The 15,890-nt window shown below is 46.7% G+C and overlaps 1 protein-coding gene across 6 annotated transcripts in view; it reads left to right on the forward strand.

Moving 5' to 3' along the window:
- The first annotated feature begins 4,183 nt into the window (after positions 1–4,183).
- JCAD (junctional cadherin 5 associated) overlaps positions 4,184–15,890 on the forward strand; it is a 37,407-nt gene continuing 25,700 nt past the window's right edge. For 3 of the 6 annotated variants that reach the window (XM_086333924.1, XM_086333926.1, XM_086333922.1), the window contains exons 1-2: positions 4,185–4,323; positions 15,263–15,370. The gene's annotated coding sequence lies outside the window, so the exon portion shown is untranslated. Of the gene's footprint in view, positions 4,324–15,262; positions 15,371–15,890 lie in introns of all 6 variants that reach the window. The other 3 variants (XM_086333923.1, XM_086333925.1, XM_086333921.1) reach the window with 1 other exon arrangement.

The following is a 15,890-nucleotide window of genomic DNA, read 5'->3' on the forward strand; positions in this document are numbered from 1 at the left end:
TAACTATGATTTCCCAGGAAAACTTCTGCATATCATTTTCTTTGCTTTTTTCTTATCTTATTTGCCCAGCCTTGCTCTGCCTAAGTGCAACCTACCAGGCCTTTGAGGCGTTTCCCATGAAGCCTTCCTTCCAACAGAGCACCATTAGAATAGGTGTTAGTGGTAGGAGCTGATATTTCTGCCTTCTTACCTTGTGCCAGCACTATGCTGGTTGCTAAAGAGGCCTCATCTCACTTAATGCTCAGGGCTTCCCTACAAGGTGAGTACTGTTGTTGTACTTATAGTATTAGGCAAGAAACTGAGGCTCACAGAAGTCACACATCTATAAAGTAGCATGTGCTCGTTGTATCTGACTCTTTGTGATCCCATGGACTGTAGCCCACCAGGCTTCTCTGTTCATGGAATTATCCAGGCAAGAATACTGGTGTGGGTTGCCATTTCCTTCTCCAAGGTATCTTCTGGACCCAGGGATCGAACCTGCATCTCTTGCATCTTCTGCACTAGCAGGTGGATTCTTTACTACTGTGACATGTGGGAAGCCCCTAGAAAGTGGCAGGAATACCCAAGATCAAGTACGCAAGCCATCTGCCCCTTGAGCTCCAGAGCAAGCTGTCTGCTCCCATCTTCCCCTCCTGGTTTCCTGGGATACAAGAAAGATGATTTCACCACATGACCCTTGACCATATCGCCTTTCTTTTTCAGCACAAGCGTTTTGGCTTTCTATGCTCTCTTAGACTGCACACGCCTTGTGGTTAGGGTTCAGAATGAGAGTCTTGGGCCAGATTCTGCAATTGCCTACCAGCAGGGCCTCTCAGAGCCCCGGTTCCCAGTGGCACCATCTCATAGGACAATGGTGAGGACTGAAACAAAATCATGCACTTGAAGGGCTCATCCTGGGACTCCCTGCAGTGACAGTGCAATGACTTTAGAGATTATTGGTGTGATGGCAAAGAGCACAGCCAGAAATCAGTAATGTGACTGAACAGTTTCCTTTCTTCTTCTTTTTTAAAAAATGTGTTTATTTGGCTGCATCAGGTCTTAGTTGTGGCTCCCCAGATCTTCGCTGCAGCACATGGACTCTCTAGTTGTGGCATGCAGGCTCCGTAGGGATAGCTTACAGTGAATGATGTCAGATTTGTGATCTCCAAAGAAGATTTTGCTTCAGGACCAGGGACCAGGCTTCAGATACTCAGAACTTCATGTGGCAAAAGTTCTATTACAGCGAAAAAGGACAGAGAAAGCTTCTGACATAGACATGAGAAGGGGGACAGAGACTGCCCCAGTCACTAGTCTTATCAAGGCCTTATATACTTTACCAGATCCACCGCCAGAACATACATCTTAAATTAACAAGATTAGAACCAGCAATAGAAAGATCTTACCAGACCCACTCCCAAAACATAGGTCTTAATATAACAAGATTAGTCAGAAGGTTCTTGTTAAGAAGGAGAAACATGTCCTTCATTGGACACATTGTTGTTATATAATAATTCAGTTTAGTTCAGTTCATTCACTCTTTGCCACTCCATGAACTGCAGCACTCCAGGCTTCCCTGTCCATTACCAACTCCTGGAGCTTGCTCAAACTCATGTCCATCGAGTCAGTGATGTTATACAACCACCTCATCCTCTGTCGTCCCCTTCTCCTCCTGCCTTCAATCTTTCCCAGGATCAGGGTCTTTTCCTGATCCTGAGTCAGTTCTTCACATCAGGTAGCCAACGTATTGGAGTTTCAGCCTCAGCGTCAATCCTTCCAATGAATATTCAGGGCTGATTTCCTTTAGGACTGACTGGTTGGATCTCCTTGCAGTCCAAGGGACTCTCAAGAGTCTTCTCCAACACCACAGTTCAAAAGCATCAGTTCTTTGGCACTCAGCTTTTTTTATAGTCCAACTCTCACATTCACACATGACTACTGGGAAAACAATAGCTTTGACTAGATGGACCTTTGTTGGCAAAGTAATGTCTCTGCTTTTGAAAATGCTGCCTAGGTTAGTCGTAGCTTTTCTTCTAAGGAGCAAGCATCTTTTAATTTCATAGCTGCAGTCACCATTTACAGTGATTTCGAGCCCCCCAAAATAAAGTCTGTCACTGTTTCCATTGTTTCCCCATCTATTTGCCATGAAGTGATGGGACCAGACGCCATGATCTTCGTTTTCTGAATGTTGACCTTTAAGCCAAATTTTTCACTTTCCTCTTTCACTTTCATCAAGAGGCTCTTTAGTTCTTCTTCGCTTTTTGCCATAAGGGTGGTGTCATCTGCATATTTGAGGTTATTGATATTTCTCCAGGCACTCTTGATTCCAGCTTGTGTTCATCCAGCCCGGCATTTTGCATGGTGTACTCTGCATATAAGTTAAATAGTCAGGGTGACAATATACAGCCTTGACGCACTCCTTTCCCAACTTGGAACCAGTCCATTGTTCCATGTCCAGTTCTAACTGTTGCTTCTTGACCTGCATACAGATTTCTCAGGAGGCAGGTAAGTGGTCTGGTATTTCCATCTCTTGAATTTTCCACAGTTTGTTGTGATCCACACAAAGGCTTTGGCGTAGTCAATCAAGCAGAAGTAGATGTTTTTCTGAAACTCTCTTTGCTTTTTCTATGATCCAACAGATATTGGCAATTTGATCTCTGGTTCCTTGGCCTTTTCTAAATCCAGCTTGAACATCTGAAAGTTCTTGGTTCATGTACTGTTATAGCCTGGCTTGGAGAATTTTGAGCATTACTTTGCTAGTATGTGAGATGAGTGCAATTATGTGGTAGTCTGAACATTCTTTGGCATTGCCTTTCTTTGGACTGGAATGAAAACTGACCTTTTCCAGTCCTGTGGCCACTGCTGAGTTTTCCAAATTTGCTGGTCTATTGAGTGCACCACTTTAACAGCATCATCTTTTAGGATTTGAAAGAGCTCAACTGGAATTCCATCACTTCCACTAGCTTTGTTCATAGTGATGGGCCAAGGTCCTAAGGCCCACTTTACTTCACATTCTGGGATGTCTGGCTCTAGGTGAGAGATCACACCATCGTGGTTATCTGGATATATAATCATTAGTATAGAGCTTAAGGAAAAACATACCCTTGACCAAGATGAGTTGTTTTGTTGTGTAATCATTAGCTCTGGGCTTAAAGAAAGTTATTCTTAAAAATTGTTGCCACAATAACTCAGAGTTTAAGAAAAAACGTCTTATGTGACTAAGACAAAGTGATGTAGAAAAAATGTTTGTCCCTTTCTCCCCCTCGAGAGCCCCAGACCCCTTTCTCCTCCTTGGGGACTCCGGGTTTCTTATCAACCTACCTGAGAATTCACTCTCTCAGTAGTTACGAGGCATGTAGGGTCTTAGTTCCCCAAGGAGAGCTCAAACCCAAATACTCTGCCTTGCAAGGCAGATTTTTAACCGCTGGGCCGCCAGGGAAGTCCAATTGAAAGGTTATCCTTCTGCAGTGACCGGCGGCTGACTTAGCCAATACCATCGCCCTCTCCATGACTCATCAGCAGTTGAACATTTTGTCTTTTCTCTGCCCTCCAAAGTGCAAGGACTTTTGCCCTTGAGCAGACCTGGCAGCAGTCTGATCGCGGCTGTGAGGGAGGTGGAGAGGCCGGGAGCAGTATGTGTTCAATCTGTCTGACCTCTGCCTTCTCCTGGCTTCCCGTTTCCTCATCTACCAAGAGACAGGATTGAGTAGCTGACCTGTAAAGGCTCCCCAAGCCTCTAGCTTAGATACTCAGCCGTCTGCTTTTAAAGGAGATTCCAAGCACTAAGCTGTTGTCACTGTCTTCTGCTCTTCACACCTTCCCTGCGTGTATGTTTTTGTGAAAGTGTGTGTGTGTGTGTGTCTGTGTGTGGCTGTATGCATCTCTGTGTGGCAGTGTACGTATGCATACGTGTGTGTGGACATTCGTACAGTGTTGAAGCTGCCCAAACCCAAGAGACTGGAAAGAGGAAAAGATGACCAATTCACCTGTGCCGTAGGCGGGGCCGGAGTAGGCCTGTGCCTTTGGCTACCGGTCCGCCCCCTCCCCGGGTGCCGCCCTCCCGCCCAAGAGCAGAGCCTGGAGGCCGCTCGTCGGACGGGGCGGGGCGGAGCGCGAGGGGTGGAGCGATGGGTGGGGCGGGGATCGCGAGGCCGCGGGGGCGGGGCTATGGGCGGGATGCTGGGTCGCGGAGGGCGGGGTGATGGGCGGGGCCGCGGAGAGCGGGGCGGCGGCGGCGGCGGCTCCGGGCATGCTCGGCCGCAGAGGCTGCGAGCGGGGTGGGTCGCGCTGTTCCCCGGCCGGCCCGAGCGGCGGCGGCAGCGCAGGGCAGCATGAGGGAGCCGCTCGGTAAGTCCCGGCGTCTGTCGCCCCTCCTGACTCCCTTCGTCCATCTGGTCCGCTCCCTCGGCGCCCCGTGGGCCTCGCCCCAGCCTCCCGCGTTCGCCCCCCAACTTCTCCAGCCTGGACGTGGGTCGGGTCGGCGCCCTCCCCAGCGCCGGGGGGGATGTCCGCACCCAGTCCAGAGCCCCCGGCGCGGCCCCCAGCCCCGCAGCCTCGGGTCGGGGGCGCCCCTCTGCTAGGGTGGGGGGGATGAGTCCCCGTCCTCAGGTGACCGGCCCCGGGCTCGCGTTAACCTGTCGGCGCCGAGGGCCGCGGCTGGCGTTGGCGCTCGCCTTGCCCCTCCACGCTGGGTCGGGGCTGCGGGGGGTCGGGAGGCGGGGGTCGCTGCCCAGCTCCCGGCGTCCGGGCCACCGCCCGGGTCCAGCCCACCCGCTTCTTCGCCTGCGCCCTCCGACTTCGCGGGCATCTCCACCGCGGGGAACTGACAGCCGCCGCCCCCAGTTCCCACTGGCGCCCCTCCTGCCTGCCCCCACCCGCGGCTGCTGGGACCTGCCCGCGGGACGTTGGGAGCCGGCGGCCGCGCCCCCGCCCCGCCCCGTCTCCGCCCGGCCCGCGCGCCCACCGCCTTGGGGTCAGGGCCGGGATTAGGGTGCTAATCGCCGCTGCCTCCTAGCCGTGCGCGCGGCGGCCCGGCCCTCCCCCAGGCGGCTGGCGCTGAAGCCAAAGAGAGAAAAAGGAAAACAGGGTGGGAGAAAGGAAAGAGCCCCGCCTGAGAGCGCTGTAAATCCGTTAATAAGCCCACTTCTGGGATCCGGAGCCCGCCCGCCGGTCCTGGGTCTCCGCGCTCACCCTGCGTGTCCACACCCCAAGTCGCCATCAGTTCACCCCGAAAACCAGGGATTTCCTAGAAGACCCGACCGCAAGACCTCAGCACTTACAGCTGAGAGCGCCGCTTTGGCCCCCTGTCACTGGCGCCCCGGATTCTTCTAGGGGTTTGAAAAAGAAGCTGTGATTCCACTACTGAAGAAAAAAAAAAAAAAACCCGGGAACTTTATGCCCGCGCCACCTGGTTACGCCCTAGCTCTTGCTCATCCTCACTCTCTAGGAGAGAGGACTTTGGGGAATTAGCTTAGGCAGTTCCCCACCCCCAGCCGCCCACACCCACACCCTGCCACCCAGTCTCCCATCCCCTTCGTCCCCGTCCCACCCCCTTCAGCATCTCCCTCCCCAGATCTGGTCGCCTGGCCTGTCTTGGGGAGAGGGTGGAGCGGTGAGGACCACACAACTAGGAGGTTTTCTGCCTTCCCTGGCTGTTTTGTCTTTTCAGATTTGCAAGTAGAGGCGGGGTGGGGGTGGGGAGGGTATGGGGGTTTGAGTGGAGGGTTGGAAGATGGGAGGGGGAGTGGAACGGGGACTCAGGCAGCCAGAAATGCGTGGACAAAAATTGCAGACTCAGTAGTTTGAGTGGGCAAAACTTCAGGGGAGTGTCGTCCTAGGTCAGGTAGTTTTAGAATTTAAGATAACTGGACTAAGACCATCCAGCAAGGCAGAGGCGAGTGAAAAGTTTTTTTTGAAGTTTCACGCAGATTCTATTTCCAGGAACTTGTGTTGGCTTTGATGTGACCTGGGAAGTGTGGTAAATTGGTTTGGTTTTCCATAATGTTCTGTGGGTTTGGACTTTATGTTTACCTTGATATTAGGTGTCTAATTCTAGGCCACCAGCTGAACAAGCCTCCTGAAGGGCTCCAAGTGTTACTCAAGGCAGGCAGCTTATAGAAAATGGTTCCCCTCCCACTGGAGGGGTGAGCAAATATTTGTTGAACAGAGGCCTTCATCTACTGGGCCTTCCTCCCGCCAAACTTCACCCTCTGCTGCAGAGATCGGAAGGTCAGGCCCTTGGCAGGCCCAAGAGATTTAGGGGGATTGGGTGGGTGGAGGAAGCCTGTGCCAGAAAGAAAAAAACATTCTTTTTACCTCCTTAGAACATAACTTAAGATGCCAGGGTGTCCACAAGCTCTGGAGGTCTTGACAGCTAATCACAGTTATCTAATAAGGCATCTGAGTAAGTCACAGATTCCAGAAACATTTGGCTGTAAAATTTTAGCTATAAAAGGTAACTGGAGATTGGAGGTACACAGGAGAATAAATAAGGACCAGTTTTTCAATTAAAAAAAAAATCTTTGAAAAGATGCTTGGAGTCTTAATTTTTTTAATGCAGTTTAAAAATAAGTTCTAGAAATGGCTATCAGCAAAGAAAACCCAAGGAGTCTGCACCCCCATCAAGTCCTCATTGTCCTTGCTGCAGAGCTCTGGAGTTTGGAGGACAGTTAACACCATGGGGCTGTAGGAGCCCAGAGTTTTTCTAATAATGAGCTTGGCGGGACTTCATGCTAATTGATCTAAAGAGAGTTTAGAACACAGAGCGTGGGATTGAGACAATTGTTCTGTTGTGGTTTTTCTTTCCAGAGGCAAAGACCATGTCTCTGAAATCCTCCAGGCCGATCGCTGAACCCATCACTGAAGTTCATTTGGTTTTTCAGCAGATGTTTTTCACCTTTTGGATGGCAAGGGTTATCTCATTCACTGAAACTTTGCTATTGGTCTTTGTTATGAAGGCTGGCCGACTTCAGGAATGCTGAGGGGCACTCAGTTGCTAAAGCCAGGAGGCTGAGAAGTCTCCAATGCTTTGATACAGCCTTTAAACCTTTCATGTCACTGAATACAGGAACCGCCCAGATGCTAAAACCTCAATTACCTTGATTTGAGTTTGCGGTATTTTGTTTAAAATTTGACTTTTTACCTTAACTTTCTTTGACCAAATATATTTCCCAGAAACTGTCTATAGATAATATAGTTGAGAACAGCCTGGCCAAAATGACAAAACCTTATTTTTTCAGACCACTAAATAGCCTTGTGGTTTGTTGCTTTCTGGTTATCTCTCTGGAGTTGCCTATTCAGCTTGTGTTTTTTCTGTATGGAAATATAAGAATTTAGATACTATTATGAAGACACCAAGATAAATATTTCAAAGAGGAGAGGGGGAAAAAGGGAGTGAGAGAAAGCAACTATACATAGTAAGACTAGTTGGAAAAATAGAAACCAGATGGTTATTTCTTGACACAGTGGAGTTTGAGGCAACTTTTACTTTCTAGTTAAACACTGAATTTTTCAGTGTTTACTTCTGGAATAATATTATATGACTTTCATAATTAGAAAATGAATAATGTAAGAATTATACAGGTTTGCTTAAACTTTGACATTTTTATAAAACCTTGGGTGTTCTATTCTAAAGATATTTAAAAGCAAAACTAGTGTGTTGTAAGTTTAAGAGATTATTTTAGAAATCTTTATGTGTGGAATTTGACATCTGTGATGATAGTGGAATTTAATTCTAACCTATTATAAGTTTTAGAGTTGTTTTTGCAGATAGTCAACAATTCCAGAAGATTTAGAAAATGTTACCCAATTTCAGTCCTCTTTTCTTAATGACTGCTAATGTTTCAGAAACGTTAATGAGATACTTAGAGTCTCTTAAAAATGGTTGAGGTCTCCAAAGCAGTAATTGTGTGATAGAATTTAGAGGTGAAAGAAGGCAGGAGAGCGTGAGTGTGTGTGAGTATATATGTGTGAAATGTGTGTGTGTGTTCATACAGTTGGTAGGGGAAGAGATAAAGAAGTTTAAAAAGGTAATATTTACCAAAAAAAAAATGAGGTCCATGGTGTTTGGCTCTGTACTTTCTTCTCTTTTTGAATCAGTGCCTTAATACCAACCCAACCCAGCAAGGTTAGCTTTCCAGGAAACTCTTGATCTTAGACCCAAGATTTCCTTCTCTTTTTTTGTTTCATTTGTTTGTTTGTTTTGTTTTTGCCACCTTAAAGAAACTTAACTCCGAGATGGCTACCCCACTAAAACCACAACTTCACAGATTCAATATGCTTTTTATGTCTTAGGAGATTGTGACCACTTGAGGGCCCTGGCAGAAGTGGTCATCCCTCTGTGGTGTGGTGACGACACTGTCTTTATTTAATTAATAAGACTGGAAAGGGAAATGGCAATCCTATTGCTCATAATAAAATCCATGACTCTGCCATCCAAGAAAACAAAAAAAGCTGTAGAGAGTATTAAAAATCTGTGCATCAATTAGCAGCCTGCCTCAGTCTGGTTTGTTTTGTATCTTGGCTATTTACCTCTTGTTTAAAGAAAGTACTTTGTTGTATGTTAATCACAACTTTAGACCGAAAAATTGTCAGTTGGAGAAATATTTATAGTCAACTGCCAACAATTTGAAGGACTAATTGCATCTTAAGGGTGGAATGTCAATGAATACAAGAGAGAAGCCTTAGGTTTTCTAGTACCAATGTCTCATCAGGACCTTTAGAATGCCACTTGGGATCTTGTATTCAGTTTTATCAGCAGGTTGGGATTTTAAGCCTGCTAGATTCAAATTAAGTATCTCTTGGTAGCAGATAAGACATAAATACCATATCCTAAACTCTTCAAACCTTATGTAATTTACTTTTCATTTATTCTTCTCTCCTGTGTCTCTCTTATTCTCATTGAGTCTTGAAATATGCAATATGTTTTTGAAGATATTTTCTCTTAATCTTTCCTATATGTAGCTTTTTGTTAAGTTCTTTTTCCCCCCGATGATGAATTAGTAAGTATAAGAAAATGCCACTACTTGACCACTTTTTACCTGTAAAATGGCAGCTTCGTATGGTTCGATCTAATATATTTCATGACTGAATATTATAAATACAGGAAAGTATAAATAAAGGCATTTAAAAAACTTAGAATCCAGTATCACTGTTGCTATTTTGGTATGTCTCCTCTTGGTGTTTCTCCCCATACTGTATTTGTATTTATTTACATGGCATTGGTATTATATACACTGAATCTAGGCTTTTGTATCCTGTCTTTATTATTTAACATGGTGCCATGAGCATTTTCTCCCTGTACCATTCAATATCTAAAAACATCATTTTATACACATGTGTGCATATTATAATCTTCCACATGGAGGTACCAGAATTTTTTAGCCATCCCTTAAATGACTGTTTAATCTAGCTTTTTAAAAAATTATTATCATAATTAAAACTTGGGTAAGTATCCTTATATAAAACTTAGTATGTATCTCTGATTATTTCATTAGGTTGGATCCCAAGACGTGGGATTATTAGTCTATAGGGTCTCAGATTTTTAAAGATTTTATAGCATTAATCATTTTTAAGAAAGGAAATAGCCGTTTACATACAGACCTATTCCCCCCACCAACCCCACTCATACACTCACGAATGGGAGAACCCTGACAGCTCATTCACCATGCCCTCAACAAAAGCTATTGCTTTCTAGAAACTTCAGTAATGTGAGAAGTGGATAGTGGCTTTTGGGTTTAATTTGCATATCTTTTATCTCAGGTGAGGGTGAACATTTGTTTGATATTTTTAATTGAGTATTTGTCTCTTTCTTAGTTTGTAGTTCTGGGCGGATGTTTAAAAGGAAGAAAAGTGCTGGTCGATTTCGTGAGTTTATTAATATTTTGTTTCATTTCCCTGTCTTGAGGAGCCTGAGAAGCGCCAATATGAAAAGAAAACATATTTTTACAGATGGGAAGGGAGCGGGCAGTGGAGCCTGTGTAGATAACATTCATTTGCGAGGCTCGTCCCCTAGTGATGAAGGTGCCTGTGACTTCAGTAACGCCTCCCAGCTTAGAAGGTTCACAGGGGAGGGTGTTGATGGGGGCTTCTTCTGTATCTCCATGTCTTCAGAGCCCAGGGCCTGCAAACCTGGTGCAAAGCAAGTTGCAGTCAGTGGGCGTGGCTGCGCTCCGGGTCTCCTGGGGTGGGCGATGCTGGGTGCTGGACTCCCCTGGCCCTCGCCACCTCCCCCTCCTCTCACTGTGTGGCCTCTTAGCTCTGCTTTCTGGGCTGGCCTCTGTATGGGTGCTGCTAACCAGGCCAAGGTCAGAGGGTCTATCTTCCTGTGACCCAGTTAGCTTTATTCTGTGTCACGGCCACAAGCTGTATTCTCTCCACCGAGCTAACTGACTGAGAAATGCATGCTGCTCATCACAGGGGAGAAGAGGCCAGAGAGGGGGGCCGTCTCTAGAGCTGGAAGGACCCAGAAGATCCTCTAGTTCAGCCTTCTTAATTCACTTTTTGGGAAGAAGACCGAACCCCATAGGTTCTCCTAGGCATCGTCTTAGGCTCAGTTCCTACAGCAGTTGTGTATTAAGCCACTGTGGCGGGATGGAAATTCATCCCTACTGTGAGGGGGTGGACAATTCCAGTCCATGCCCAAATGCTATGAGCTGTTATCAGCATCCTTTCAACCTGAATAGAAAGGATACAGCTGATAAGGACAGAACTTAGAAGCCCACCACACTGGAAGATGGCTTACTGTGGTCTCATTTGGGTTCTCTGGAAAGAACAAGAATTCTGATGAAAAGCCATTGGAGAATGATCTGGGTACAAAAAAACTTTGCAGGAATAAGTTGGCTAAATCAAAATCAAATGACCCGTCATCATCTCCAACTGAGTGTTGTTTCCGATTTCTGTGTTTCTCATAACAAGAGGACGATTACTTTAGTCACCAAGACCAAACTTCACTGTACTTCTTCCCTGGGAAGTTACACTCATTAGTTTTCTTTTTTCTTATCTCCCGCCCTCCCATCCACCCATGCACATTACAACAGAAGGGACTTGTGACTATTTGTCCACACATCTGTCCTGTTCTGCCCGCATTACTCCTTCGCTCTCCTGCCAGAGTCACTGTAAAACACCTTTCCTTTATCTGCCCAGACCCCTCGGTGGTTTCCCACAGTCTACTAATTCAAGTCCAGATTGTATTAACACTGCAGAGAACAGTGGCTATTACTATGTAGATAATTTTTTTCTCTGAGAACTTAGTTTTTTACAAAAGTTACAAGCTCCCCTCCCATTTCTCATAGATGTAGTTTGTCTGCTTTTCAGCTTCACACAGCAGGTTTCATGAGAACTCCAGGTCCCTGATGGAGAGCCTGGAACTCCAGATAATTGAAGAGGTCTGCTGAAGGTCACAGAGCATCACGTGGTGTATTTGTGAATGAATCATGTTATTTGCGTGTTTAGAAGTCAGTGTTAGTATCGCCATCAAGACACTGCAGTGAAGTGAAGCATCAGCCTTGTGTGTGTGCATGCCGCAAGGGTCACCTCACAGAGCCATCCTAGCCCAAGAGAATAAAGGAGTTTTCTCATTTTTATTATTGTATTTCATCTTCATGCCACCACGCCTTCTATCCTTTCTTATTTATATTTTATGCATTATTTGGTAAACTGGGAAACTTTTGTTGCTATTAAGGAAGAAAATTTAGAGCCTAAAATAGTAGCATGAGCTTTGAAGCTAGACAGACCTTGGTTTGACCCTTGAATCTGCGCCTACACACTGTAACCTTGGACTCTCAGCCTCGGTTTTCTTGTCTGTAAAATGGAGACGTTCATATCTACAGCAGGACGGTTCCTGGGAGTGGAAAATAAAGAGTGCCAGGCAGCCAGCAGAGTGGCTGGCACATCACAGATGCTCGGCGGATGGATGATGATGTTATCTCTCGTGTGCTGCTATTCTGAGCTTAGAGAACAGGCTCTTCCTTCTCTGTGTATAGGGAGAGTTAATGAGGGTAGTGGCTGGGTGGGGGGTATAAATTAACCACGAATTGGAAGATGTTCTTGGTGAATTCATTACGCATCTCCTGGAGGGCATTTGAGCATCTTACCACTTATCCCAAGCATCCTCAAGGGGGAAAAAAGTGATCGACTATAAATCTAGTGATGTAATGAATCAATAGAAAAAAACCCAGCCTAGGAAGCTCGGCTGTTCAGCATTCGTGATTCCTCTCCCTGGGTTCCCCTTTAAACCACCTAACTTAGAGCCCGCGTGCCATAAGCATTTCTCTTTGGGTCTCTTCTCGTGACTTTAATCTAATTTAAACCAGTCCTGTCGAGGTGAACAAGAGAACTGTAGGCTGAACGCAGACTTCTCACCCAGCTCCGTGTTCCTCGTGTTTGTTTCCGTCACTGTTTCTTCCGTTATGTTAGTTTTGACGCTTGTAAGCATGCATTTTCATAACAGAACAGAGGGGAAAAAGCTAAAGTTTGCATTTCGCTTAACTGTCTTTTGGAGTGTTGTTATACACTGAGCACAAAAGTTTTCTCCTATAAAAAGCGACTTGTTGTAAATCCAGTTTGCCTTCTTTCTGTACACTGTCTACAGAATTTGCTTTCATTGAATGACTGAGTCGCTCAACTCAAGTTGTATAACCAGGTGAGACGTTCTCTGAGCCGGGGGTCCTGATCTGTTGTTGTTTGGTCGCTAAGTTGTATCCAACTCTTTGTGACTCCATGGACTGTGTCCCATCAGGCTCCTCTGTCCAGGGGATTTCCCAGGCAAGAATATTGGAATGGGTTGCCATTTCCTTCTCTGGGGGATCTTCCCAACCCAGAGATCGAACCCACGTCTCTTGTGTCTCCTGCATTAGCAGGCAGGTTCTTTATCACTGAGCCACTTGGGCAGCCCAGGTCGGGCCCGGGTTTCTCTTTGGTATCATCGAGCAATGCCACCAAGTCCAGTAGGAATTACCAGCCTGACATCCTAATAGCTACTAGATACCACATACTTGTCTTTAGCATAAGTGGCCGATCCATTTAGAAAACTGAGGCTTGGAAGTTAAGCCCCTTGGTAACAGCCATCTTCCAAGCAGAAGCTTGATAGAAGGAAGCCTTTCTATCAAGAAAGCACACTGATCTGCTCCGTTTTCACTCAGATCAGGTGGGAGAAAGTCTGCAGGCAGGTTCCGCGTGAGATGAGAAGAAACAGCTGAACACACGCCACCCAGGGAAGGAGACCCACCAGGACACATGTCCCTTCTGCCAGACTGTCAGGCTTTTTATTAGGGTGGTAGGGTTTTTAAACTGCTTTCTCTGTTTTGTCTTTGAAATGATGGGCTTACTCCAGGAATATATGGGGCAGAGAACAGTCTAGGAAAAGATGAAAAGAGCCGTAGTGGACTCAAAAGAGACAAAAGTCTGCTTCCTGGCTCTTTCAAACCAAAAAGAGAATAAAAGCAGCAGTACTGTAGGTACCGTTCATCCTGAGGGTTCCTTGGCGCCTTCCACGATGCTGGCTTTATCTGTCAACCAGTGGTGCTGTGTTCTGAGGCCTCGGGTCTCAAGCCCCAGGTGGATCACAGGTAGAGGAAGGAAGCAGGAGCCAGGATGTTCCCTTCAGGAGAGTTCTTTCTTTTCATCTTATGCTCTTAAGAATAGGAAAGCAGCTTCACTTAGTTGCTGTGGCTTTTCTTGGAAAGGAAATTTTTGATCAGATAGAACAGCTGTATTTTGCTGTTGAGAACAAAGCAAGGAACTTGTTAAGGAATTTCTCATCGATTGATGAGATCGTTGAACTGGACAGAATTTCAGGGGTCATCTAGTCCAGCATCCTGACCAGCACAGGATTGATTTCTCCGTTAGTGCTTTCCAAACGCTGGGTTCTGATCAATTACTGTGACATCAAATTTAGTGTGTAGTAACCAGCATTTTTCAAAAGTGAAATAGAATAGAAAATATTACAGTGCCCCTCAGGATGTGAGGGTAAATATGTGTGCACACCTTCAGTGGGTTGCTGTAAAAACAATAGAATTTGCAAATTCATTGCCTTGACCTCCACTTAAGACTCTCCCAGCCAGGAACTCCTCACTACAGGCCTTGATGGACTGTTCTGTTAACATGAGAATTTTTGTTTTTAATAATTTTATTTATTTTTGGCTCTGCTGGTCTTCACTGCCGTGAGGGCTTTTCTCTAATTATGGTGAGTGGGGGCTACTCTTCATTGTGGTGTGCAGGCTTTTCATTGCGGTGGCTTCTCTTGTTGCAGAGCACAGGCTCCAGGGTGTGTGGGCTTCAGTAGTCGTGGCTCCCAGCCTCTAACCACAGGCTCAATAGATGTGGCGCACAGGCTTAATTGTTCCAAGGCACATGGGATCTTCCTAGACCAGGGATCGAACGCGTGTCTCCTGCATTGGCAGACAGATTCTTTACTGCCAAGCCACTAGGACAGCCCAACATGTGTATCCTTATCTTAATTGTCTGCCCTGCATTTAGTCATAGAATGAATGAGTTACTGTAAGTGGGCTCCTTAGCCTCTGGTCCTTGTGTTCTCAGGATTCTGTCTCTGAGAACATATCTGGGCACGAGCACTGCCTGGACCGCTCTTCTTAGATGTTCCACTCTGAGTATTTGATGCAAGGTGACAAAGTAGCAAAGGAAGACATTTCTTATGTGAACTGACTGGAGAAGCATCCTTACAGGGTGACCTCACAGCACAGCTTCGCCCTGAAGGGTTTGTTTGGCTTTGACACGCTCTTCTAGAGGCCGTCCTGACTCCCTGAGACTGGGTGAGGGTCCCATGTTCTCCTCCTGTCCTTGTCCCCATCGCAGTGCTGACACTGTGGGGAGCAGGCACGCTCCCGTCACTAACACACGCCTGTGCCGTGTTTCCCTGGCCTGCTCTCCTGCTGTCGCTGCAGTAAACCTCTCAAGGGCAAAGAGTGGGTCTCGTTCATCATTACAGTGTAAGTGCCCAGTGTGTCCCAAGCCCTCGGAACGTGCGTGTGCGTGTTCTGGACTCTGTGAAATAATGTTTGCTGTCCTCGGTGACTCAGATGGTGGCAGAAGTACCCCTTCCTGGAAGACAGGAATCTGGGAGATAGAAAGTGGGCTTGATTTTGGGAATCAAGTCACAGGCCAAGTGATCCATGAGGAATCAGGGAACGGTCCAGCGGTCACAGCGAGTAACTACGGTGAAAGCTTTCCATGAGGACAGGCAGCCCTTCAGAGATGGACCCGCCATTGCTGCGTGATAAATGCTATCTCAGATTGTGTGTGATTTACGCTTTTACGTGTACTTACATAGCCCTTGGGAAGCCTGGCGTGCTTCAGTCCCTGGGATCGCAAAGAGTCGGACACCACTTGGCAACTGAACAACACCGTGTGGCCCTTGGAACAGTCTGGGAAGACAGATGTGAGTGCCCCTGCCATTTTGCAGATTGGAAAACTGAGGTTTGGTGCAGCCAATGACTTGCTCCCAGGACCACAGCCGGGGCTGGTGTCAGCACCACCTGGGGATGAAAGGGCTCATGCCAAGCCCGTGCTGTTTTAACTTGAGTGGCCCTTGAACAACTTGGGTTTGATTTGCGCGGGGCCAGATTCTTTTCAGTAAGCACCTGCTTACAGGGTATGAGCCAGCCTGGCCAAGGTTTGGTTGAACCTGTGGCCGAGGAACCTCAGATATGCATACGGAGGGACCCCGTATACAGAGGCCTGACTGAAAAGTTTACCCTCAGATTTATGATGACCCGGGTGTCAGTGCCACAAGGGCCCATCATACACACACACCTTTTCATGTGAAATACCATGTTCTAATAATTTACACTTAGGTCCAATTTTGTTGTGTGCTTCTCTGAACAGCAGCCCTTTGGGTGGTGGGTGGGGGGTGGCCTCGAATACCTTTGATTTGGAAGGCTGCTGCCTCAGGGCTGGGC

The sequence above is a fragment of the Bos grunniens genome, chromosome 13, assembly GCF_055505025.1.
Source record: "Bos grunniens cultivar Pamir isolate PY7600 chromosome 13, Bosgru_T2T1.0, whole genome shotgun sequence".
NCBI lineage: Eukaryota > Metazoa > Chordata > Mammalia > Artiodactyla > Bovidae > Bos > Bos grunniens.